This window comes from Tamandua tetradactyla, chromosome 10 (assembly GCF_023851605.1).
Source record: "Tamandua tetradactyla isolate mTamTet1 chromosome 10, mTamTet1.pri, whole genome shotgun sequence".
Lineage (NCBI taxonomy): Eukaryota > Metazoa > Chordata > Mammalia > Pilosa > Myrmecophagidae > Tamandua > Tamandua tetradactyla.
The window spans coordinates 85,322,695-85,333,809 of NC_135336.1; the positions used below are offsets into that span (position 1 = coordinate 85,322,695).

The 11,115-nt window shown below is 33.8% G+C and overlaps 1 pseudogene; it reads right to left on the reverse strand.

Moving 5' to 3' along the window:
* Window positions 1-440: 440 nt before the first annotated feature.
* LOC143648017 (malate dehydrogenase, cytoplasmic pseudogene) lies at window positions 441-1,493 on the reverse strand (annotated as a pseudogene).
* Window positions 1,494-11,115: the final 9,622 nt, after the last annotated feature.

Sequence of the window (11,115 nt, forward strand, 5' to 3'; positions counted from 1 at the left end):
AAAACATGGCTTTTCTTAGGGGGCATATATCCTTTCAAACCAGCACACTGTGTGATTGTGGAAACCTTGTGTCTGATGCTCCTTTTATCTACCTTATTGACAGAACAGTAAAACATACAGATTAAAAAGAAATAAACAATAGGGGGAACAAATGTTAAAAGAAATTTAGTAGATTGAAATGCTAGTGATCAATGAAAGGGAGGGGTAAGGGATATGGTATGTATGAATTTTTTTCTGTTTTCTATTTATTTCTTTTTCTGAATTGATGCAAATGGTCTAAGAAATGATCATGATGATGAATATACAACTATATGATGAAAAAAGAATGTTCATATTGTATGTTGATTGGTCTTATTAATAAAAATTTAAAAAGTATACGACTTTCTAATGTGTTTTTTTCACAAGAAATTTAAGTACAGTAGTATTGTTTAGCACTAGATTCAAAGATGACATTTAGATTCTTTGCTTTTGGGCATTTAGTAACATTAAAATGATTATCTAGTCAGGTAGAGCTAAGAAATTCAAAAGCAGTTTCTTTTTCTTCTGCCAGTTCCCTTGCACTAAGACCCATCTTCTCATGTGAGAAATCATTAATAGGTAGACCCTCAACAAACTTCCAGGTCTTATTCTTGGTCACAACAGGGAATGAGTAAAGCAGATGCTATCAGAGATAACACCCATGGACACAGCCATAGGAGTTGCCATCAGAGATAAAACCCCTGGGGTTCCAAACCAGATCATGGTCACTGATGACTTTTGCAGGAGATAGTGCACTGGATAGTTTCGATCCTTGACGATGGCAGTGCCATGCTGCTGGACAGTTGTGATGGTCTTCCTTAAGCCAGCTGTCATCTTTCAGAGCTTCATAAACACCAATTTCCTTTCCTTGCAACTTCATGTTGGCATGGTTGACATTTGCATTTTGAGTTGAGGAATGGTTTCCCCAGGTGATGACATTCTTTATAGTATCAGCAGTCACCTTAAATTGAAGAGCAATTTGAGACTCAGCTCGGTTTTGATCCAAACACTCCAAGCAACTGAAGTTTTCCTTGGGGATGGATGGAGCCTATTTTGAAGCAGTCAGGCAGTCAGTATTGGCTGGTTTCCCATGATGACAACCTTAATTGATTTCTTGGCATATTTTTCCAAGGCTATACCTTGGACTTTGAAGATTTTCACATTTGCTTTCAGTAAATCTTTCCTCTTCATGCCATCCCTTCTTGGCACGGAACCCACAGGAATGGCCACACCCAAGTCTTTGAGGATAACATCTTTTTTACCTGTTATAATGACATCTTTCAGGAGAGGAAGTGCACAGTCTGGCAGTCCAATAACGACCCCTTCCAGGACTCCCATTATGGGGGTGATAACTAACAGCACAAGAATCAGATGATGTTTTCACAAAAGACCGAGCCATTTTCAATACTGTACAGTAGTAAATATGCAATTTGACCAGCTGCTCCAGTCACATGAACTCTTACTGTTTCAGACATGGTTGAGAACTGTGTGGGCAAATGTCAATACCTAAAGAATCAGCCTCACCATGTCAGGTCACCTCTACTGAGGAACTGAGTACTATAAGTTTTAACACATAAATGGGTTTGTGTTACTGCCACCATAATCAGGATGAGAACAATTCCAATCACCCCATAAAAACTCCCTCATACTTTCCCTTTGCACTCATGACAACCATGATGTTTCTCCATCACTATATTGTTATCTCTTCAAGAATGTCATATCAAGAGAATCATACAGTGTTTAACCTTTTGGAGACTGGCTTCTTTCAACAAACATACATCTTTGAGATTCAAGCACGTTGTGTGTAGTAATAGTTCATTATTTTTAATAATGTTATTTCATATCCTGTAACTTTGCTAAATTTATTTACTATTCTAGGATAAGTTTTGGAGATTCCATGGGATTTTCTACATAGTATATCATATTGTCTATGAATAAGTTCAATTTTATTCTTTCCCTTCTAATTTATAAGACTTTTCCCCTCCTAGTCTGGCTAGGACTTTCAGATGATATTGAGTGGTAAGAGTGTACATCCTCTTCTGTCCCTGTTCTTAGCATACTAAGCATTCAATTTTTTCACTGTTAAGTATAATGTGGATGTAATTTTTTAATAGATGCTTTTTACCAAATAGAGAATGTTTCTTTATATTCCTAGTTTGCTGAGAGTTTTTTTCATGAATAAATGTTGAATTTTTCAGTTGCCTCTTTTAAAACAATTGATTTGATCTTGTGTAGTTTTTCTTTTATTAGGCTGTTAATAGAATAGATTTTATCAATTTATTTTTTAATGTTGTACCAGTCTTGCATTCCTGGGATAAATTACACTTGGCCATGGTATATTTATTTTATATATTGTTGGATTTAATATGCTAATATTTTGTGAATGATTTTTTCTAATTTGCCTATTTCATGATGGATATTGGTCTGTAGTTTTCTTTTTCTACTGTTTTTTTTTTTTTTTTTTTGCATGGGCAGGCACTGTGCTGTCTGTGCATGAATAAAGTAAAGTAACAAATGCTCGGAAAGTTAACACTGACAGACTTTGAAAGAAATAATCAGTTAGTCATTGATCATGATATGCATTTTTACATAGTGATTTATAGACAGAGGTTCTAGCAGCAAAGTTTGCACTTTAGTTACAGTAAATATATTGTAGTAATCATAAATTGGACTATATTATCGGTAGGCCTGTGGTATTTAATTAAATCAAGGTAACTGAAATTTATGCATCTTGGAACTGTTCAAATCTAGAACAGTTTTTATTACTATAAATTTTCCTCTGAACACTGCTTTAGTTGTATTCCACAAATTTTGATATATTGTGTTTTCATATTCATTCTCTCCAACCTATTTTACAATTTTCCTTGAGATTTTCTCTTTAACCCATGACTTTTTTAGAAATTTGTAGTTTAATTTCTAAGAATGTGGAGGTTTTCCTGTTATCTTGCTGTTATCAATTTCAACTTTAATTCCATTGTGTTCAGAGAACTACTTTGTATTAGTTTAATTCTTTAAATTTGTTAAGGATTTTGAAAAACAGCTTTATTGAGACTTAATTCATATACTATGCAATTCACCCATTTGAAATATATAATTCCATGCTTTTTAGTATATTCCAATATATATATACAACCACCATCAGTCAGTTTTAGAATATTTTTATCACCTCAAATAGATACCCAGCACCCTTTAGCTACTGCTCTGAGGTTTATTTTATAACTGAGTATAGTTATTTTTTCATGCTTCAGGTGCATTTAAAATAATATCTACTTTGCTGTTGGATAGACTGTTCTATAGATGTCACTTAATTACAGTTGATTGATGTTGTTCAGTTCTCCTATATTCTTGTTGACTTTCTGTCTACTGTATCTATCAAACCCTGTGAGAACAGTTTTGAAGTCTCCAATTATAACTGTAGAATTATCTATTTCTTCTTTCAGTTCTGCTCGATTTTGTTTCATATATTTTGAAGGTTTGTACTCAGGTGCATACACATTTAAGATTGTTTTATCGTCTTTGGTGAATTGATCCTTTTTATCATTATGTACTTTGCTTCATCTCTGGTTGTTTTCTTTGCTCTGAAATTAACTTTATTTCATATTATGTTTACCACTCCAGATTTATTTTGATTAGTGTTTGCATGGTAAATATTTCTTTCTATCCTTACTTTTAAACAACATGTTTCATTATATTTGTAGTGAGTTTCTTGAAGATCTTATATAGTTAGATCATGATATTTTTAAAACCATGACAATTCCTGTTTTTTAATTAGCATGTTTAGACTACTTACATATAATGTAATTATTGATATATTTGGGCTTAGGTCTACCATTTTATCATTTGGGATTCTTGTGGCTTCTTTTTAATTCCTTTGTTTCCCTTTTCCTGCTTTCTTTAGTTGTATTTGAATTTTTTTAAATAGTCATTTTAACTTATACATTGTGTTTTTACTTTATTTCTTTATATAGTATATTTAGTGGTAGCTCTAGGGATTACAATATATATATATAACTTCACAGTCTACTTAGAATCAGTATTTTTCATTTCAAACAGAATTTAGAGAACTGACCACTATATATGTCCTACAACATTTGATTTATTTAACTGGATCGCTGATTAATTGTGTAATGCAGACTTATCCTCTTAACATCTCTTATGTCTTAGAAAGAGATTACCAACATATGGATATATGTTAAGTTAGGAAGGAGAAGTCATACATTTTATTCTGAAGTTTAAACTATCAATTTTAATATAACTACTTTAGAAATGATCAGTTAGAATTTTTAAAATAATTTGACATGTGAAGAATAGAGACTTATTAATATTGAACATATTTATGAAGATAAAATTAGATTAAAATTTTATTTGCAAGGCTTTTCCCCCTCCAAATTATTAAACAGATGAATGAATTCGCAGACATTGGACATAGAACATATAAGTGACAAATCAAAGCTTGTTCACAGAAAACTTACCTCTTTTGATGCTATTTTAAATTTACTTCTACAAAAAGAAAATAAAACAATTGTGAATTCTTAGCATAATTTAATACATCTTAATAATATTTTAGGGCAGGAACTAAAGGGGTTATTTTATTGTGAAAATACCAGTTAGCATTTATGTGCTACCTGTTTTTATATGTTATTGCTACTTATCAAAAACTGCATGAAATAGATAGAATCATCCTCATTTTGCATATGAACAAACTTAGGAATGGAGAATTTAGATAAGTTCCCAAACTTCATAAACATTGGAAGGAAGAGGCAGGATTTAACCCAAGTAGTTTGGCTTCAGGACCCACATTCTGAACCAATCATCATATTATTTGGTCTGTAGCAGAGAGAACAGTATTATTTTAGTATTCTCATCTTGAAAACATTTAGAGTATAAAGCTGATCCAACAAAAGAAGATAATATGTTATGTATGTATTTGTGTGACTGTCAGTGTATAGAGGTGCATGTATATATCTGTATAACTTTTGCTTATAAAAACTCCCTAATTTGGTTAAGGATTTTGTGTTTGTTCCAAAATCAAAACAATTTGATCAAGCATTAGTGCATACTAATGCCTTGCTGTTTACTTTCAGGCTTTGCTTTGTTCTCTTCAGGTTATTGAACTATCAAGTTGTGAATGCCACCTCTGAGAAGGGTCACAAATCATGGTCTTAAAACTTTAAATGAGCAGAACCCAAGTTGGTAATATTTTGTATTTTGCTAAAATGGATAATTTCTTGTGCCATTTCCCATTTTTTTTCAGAGCTTTATTTATGAATGCTGGGCACCTGTAGTTAAAACTGTTATTTTAATCTTTTGTGCCTTATTTCTTTCCTAGTGTTCTTCAAATGTTGGTTTTTGTAAAAACTCATCCAAAACAAAGGGTTAAGCAAATCAAATTATTGAATGTTGCAATGTTCTGAAAACCAAAACCAGAATAGAATTTGCAAAAGGAGTTTGCCATTATAGAAATAAGTAGAAAAATTGAGATATACTGGGCACTCTATTTTTCAAATAATTCAAAATCTCTACTCTTCTAATATATGAAATGGAATGCCCTAATGAGGAATTTAAATGGGGTGGGTAAATATTTAGGGGAAGTCACACTTAGAAATTTTAGGTCTCTTTCATCCATCTCTTGCAGGATCCTTCTCTCTTTGCAGATACTGACAAATATGATAGATAGTTGATCCATTTGCAGTATTTACAATGCTTTGACATTTTATTTTCTTCTTATATAATAATAAAAATTTGTTAAGTTTCCTGATGGAAATTTTTCCCAGCATACAAACTAAAGTCCTTATGTCCTACCCATTCCGTTGCTTCCTTAAATTATTTCATTCCAGTATTAGTTAGAATTTTAAAGATTTGGTTTTAATTTAAGGATATACTTAATTTCCTGGAAGGAGAGAATATTAGTTTATTAAGTTGATGGAATACAATATACCAGATATGGAATGGCTTTTAAAAAGGGAATTTAATAAGTTGCAAGCTTACAGTTCTAGTGCCAAGAAAATGTCAAGAAAGGCTGATGCTATCCAGAACACCTCTGTCAGTTGGGAAGGCATGTGGTTGGCATATGCAGTTCCTTGCTTCTGGGTTCCATTGCTTTCAGCCTCTGTTTCCTCGGGGAGGGGGGAGGGGGTCCTCATTTGGCATGTGTTTTCACTTAACTCTTCTGGGACATAACTCTAGGTTCTGGCTTTCTTAGTATCACATGGAAGGCGTATGATGACTTCTGCTGGACCTTGCAACTCCAAATATCTGGGTCTCCTGTTGACTCTGTCAACTCTGAAGCATCTGTTCTCTGTGCATCTGCAACTGCTCTTCCAAATGCCTGAGTATGTGTGTGCATTTGAGGTCACACCCACAGTTGGGCATGCCACAGCAATGGGGAGATAATCTAATCAAAGATTTCCACCCTTAGAGAGTGCAGCCAATTAAAAGAAATGTCTGAGTTTGATTGAACACCATAAGTACTTGGAATCTCAGGTAGGATATGAGATTTTGTTGGTTTGTCCAGAGTGATGCCTCGATGAATCCCAGAGTGATTCGATCAGTGAGTGGAAAAGTATTTGCAAAGCCCCCTTCAGGGAATGATGAGAACGGAGCTGAGACTTAGCATCAAGGAATTGAGAAAACCTTCTCCACCAAAGGGGGAAGAGTGAAATGAGACAGAGTGTCAATGGCTGAGAGATTCCAAACAGAGTTGAGAGGTTATCCTGGAGGTTATTCTTATGCATTAAGTAGATATCATCTTGTTATTCAAGATATAATGGAGAGGCTGGAGGGAACTGTAAAATAAAAATGTAAAGCTGTGTTCCAGTAGCCATGTTTCTTGAGGATGATTGAATAATGAAAAAGCTGTCACAATGTGACTGTGTGATTGTGAAAACCTTGTGTCTGATGCTCCTTTTATCTACCTTGTCAACAGATGAGTAGAACATATGGAATAAAAATAAATAATAGGGGGAACAAATGCTAAAATAAATTTAGTTTGAAATGCTAGTGATCAATGAAAGCGAGGGGTAAGGGGTATGGTAAGTATAATCTTTTTTTTTCTTTCCTGTGTTCGTTTTATTTCTTTTTCTATTGTTTTTTTATTTCTTTTTCTGAATTAATGCAAATGTTCTAAGAAATGATGAATATGCAACTAAGTGATGATATTGTGAATTACTGATTATATATGTTGATGTTTTATTTGGTTTGTTAATTTTTTAGATTAATAAATAAATTTAAAAAACAAAACAAAAAAGGAATGGGGGAACAAATGTTAAAATAAATTTAGTTTGAAATGCTAGTGATAAATGAAAGTGAGGGGTAAGGGGTATGGTATGTATAATCTTTTTTTTCGTTACTGTTTTATTTCCTTTTCTGTTGTCTTTTTATTTCTATTTTCTGAATTGATGCAAATGTTGTAAGAAATGATGACTATACAACTATGTGATGATATTGAGAATTACTGAATATATATGTAGAACGGAATTAAATGTTAATGATTTTGCTTGTTCTTAATTTTTTTAATTAATAAATAAATTTAAAAAAAAAAGAAATGTCTGCCCCCACAAGGTTGGATAAGGATTAAAACATGTCTTTTCTGGGGTACATATTTTCAAACCAGCACAGAGAGTTTCTTGAAATGAACTCTTGGTTTTCAGAGGTAAGTGGAATCATTCAGTGTATTCTTATGGAAACATTTAGGAAAAAATTTTGGTAAGTACACATTCCTATGTATACAAAATAAGTTTACATGCTCAGTAAATGCAGTGATGCTGGAAAGAACATCGGAGTGACAGTCCCAGCTAGAGAGACCTTTTGTTAGAATTACTCTGGCTGAGAAGACAGTCTGTCTACCTGGCCCCAAGGGACCTCATTTACCATACCACTGATCAACTCTTATGTTCCATGTTTTTATCAATGCCATTTATAATCCAATGAAATCAAAGATGAAGGGATGTCAATTTAAAAAATCACTCATATATATTGATAGATGTGACTATAACAAAAAAAGTTGGGTTTTATACAATTTTCCTTTTGTACCAGACATGCAAAAATTTCATTTTCAACAAGGGAAAGAAGTAATTTATGTTAGTAGGAGAATGACAGTGACAGCTAATCTGATCGATAATTTTGTTTTGATATACATTATGAGTTCTTAATAATAGACATGTCATTTCTTGGTGTAGATTTATCCTCTTTCTAATTTTTCATCAAGGCCTTCAGCAAACATACTTGTCTTCACTTTAATTCCCAATATACACCTGGTTCAGACACTTAATCACACAATATGAATTATTTAATTTAGCAAGAATTATTAAAAAGTAAGAAACAGATATTTTCCCCTAGTTCTCAGAATAATGCACGTAATTGCCTCTCTGTTTTAAGGGGGAGATGGAAGATGTGAATATTTAACTGAACAACTCATCTGGATAATATGACAAGTCAGTCAATGAAGATTTTTTAAATATCTGTTAGATAAGGCATTAACTGTAACATTTCCTTTCCCCATTATTTAAATTATCCAAAAATTTAGCTGATAGTTTTCATGTTAGGTTTAACTTCTTTTCTTCTGCTGGTAACGGTTGGAAGAATCGTACCAGAAAGAAACATATATGTAGATTTAAACAATTAACACATGGCTCAGCCAATCTTTGAGTGCTTTCATATGCCAGAATATGCAAAGCTTATTAGGCTTTATGCTAGGGATTAAAAAAAAAAAAAATACAGTTCTTTTCCAGAGGAATTCCTAAAGTGCAGAGGTAGGGAGACAGATGTGTGAATAATTAAGTTAGCAACTGTTGAAGATCAATGGTTATTCCAGGCTGCATATTTACAAAGAATGAAGAAGAAAATCATGCAGAAAAGTAAAAGTCTGAGTGTTCACACCAATGACCTGGGGATGGAGAGCAATTCAGTGTGGCTTTAAAATACACTGAAGGAGAGAGAGGTGGGAGATGTCCCAGGCATGGTCTTATGAAGACCCTGAATTACAGGCTCAGGGATGTTAACTTTAATCCGTGGGTAATAGGGAGACATGGATGGTTTTTAGATCCAGTGGTTAATATATCAGGTCTAAATTAAAAAGATAATTCTAACATTGTATTCTTAATAAATCATAAAGGAAAGAGCTTGGACACAGGGAGTACTCGATTAGGGACTCTTGTAAGTAATCAACATAAGAGTTCAGGGGATGGATTTAAAATGAAAGTTAATTTAATGCTTAGAGAATGTTTGGATAAAGGCGTAGAGGACAGGAATATGGTTTCTAATTTGGATTACTAGGTGAGTGATGATGATGTTACTGGTTGAAAATAGGACTTCAGAAGGAGCTGGTTTAGTTAATAATGAAATATTAGTTTCAGTTTGAGTTTGAGTTTGGTAGAGCTTGAAATGCCAATGGGACCTCCATTTAGAGTTGATCAGAAGGCAGAAGGCAGTTGGAAATATAGGCCTGAAAATAAGAGGGTTTAGAAGTGGAAATTTATATTTGCTTTCAGTTTTTACACATTGGTGATAGAGAAAGCCAAGGGGCCATGTGAGATTATTCATGTAGATAATGGACTAAGTAAGAAACTTGGAGGAATGAAGATATTTAAGAAGTAGGTGTAGAAAACAAACCAACAAAGAATACTTGAGCGCATGATCAACTATGGAAAGAAAATTAGGAGAAAGAATTTGAAAGAAAATAATGGAAGAGAGGAAGGACTAATCAACAGTGCAAATTTGTAAAGAAGCCAATCAGAAGATGTGGTAGTTAGATTCAGTTGTCAACTTGGCCAGGTAAAGGTGCCTAGACCTATTGCTGTGGACATGAGCCAATGGTGTGTGAACCTCCTCTGTTGCTGATTACATCTGCAGTTGGCTAGGAGGTGTGCCTGCTGCAATGAATGATGTTTGACTTCATTGGCTGGTGCTTAAATGAGAGAGTGCAACTATCACACAGCCCAAGTAGCTCAGCATATCTCATCTCAGCACTCGCAGCTCAGCCCAGGCCTTTGGAGATGCAGAAAGAAGTCACCCTGGGGAAAGTTGTTGGAGCCCAGGGGCCTGGAGAGAAGGCCAGCAGAGACCATCCTGTGCCTTCCACATAAGAAAGAACCTCAGAGGAAAGTTAGCTGCCTTTCCTCTGAAGAACTAACAAAATAAATCCCCTTTTATTAAAAGCCAATCCGTCTCTGGTGTGTTGCATTCCAGCAGCCAGCAAACTAGAACCGATTAAGAACCAAGAAAAGATTGGTGGAGCTGGTAATCAGGGAGTATTAGGAGATCGTGGGAAGAAAATTCCAGTAGAGTGATAAAGAAAGCCATGTGACAACTGGCTTATAAATAATTAAATGGAGAAGTAGATGGAGGGAACATGGTTTACTCCCTGAGAAATTTAGCAGAAAAGGAAAGGAGTAAATTTGAGTAGAAGAACTTAAGGGAAGAACGTTTTAGAAAAAAGGTGACCTAATCACATTTTGAACTGAAGTGAAATAAGAAGCGGAAAAGGGAACTTTAAAAATTCACAAGACAGATACTTAAAAAGGAAGTCTTGAGGCTACAGAACCACCAAGCATAAGCTCTGGTGGAAGGGGGAGACTTGGGAAGTCTCACCATCAGAAAAGAAGGAAAAAAGTGGGGGTGAAACCATAGAAAAGTTGACATATAGAAAGGAGGGCAATTGAGAGACTTTATCACTCATGCTCTCTTTCTTACTGGAGAACAGAATTATGAGTTGGTTTTGATAATTTTAACGAATTAAATTGTTGAAAGTATATTGAGCAAAAACATCTCCCTGATGTGGAATGTTTATTGACAAAAGTTTACATAAAATCTAATTTTATAGTCGACTATAAATTTTTGTTTTATCCAGTGTTTTACTTTTTACTTCCAAATAAATAATGATTTATTTAAAAACTGTCTACAAATTTATTTCTCCTAAAATACTGATTCTGTGGCATTTGCACACAACAAAATAAAGTGAAATAAAATAAAATAAAATTTTGTTCAACCACTACAATTTTTTTTCCACATTAGCTTTTGACAGAACATCGAAAAGGATTATTGAACCACTATGCACAAAATTGAACCAGGAAGATATTTTCATGAAAATAATTTTCTCTT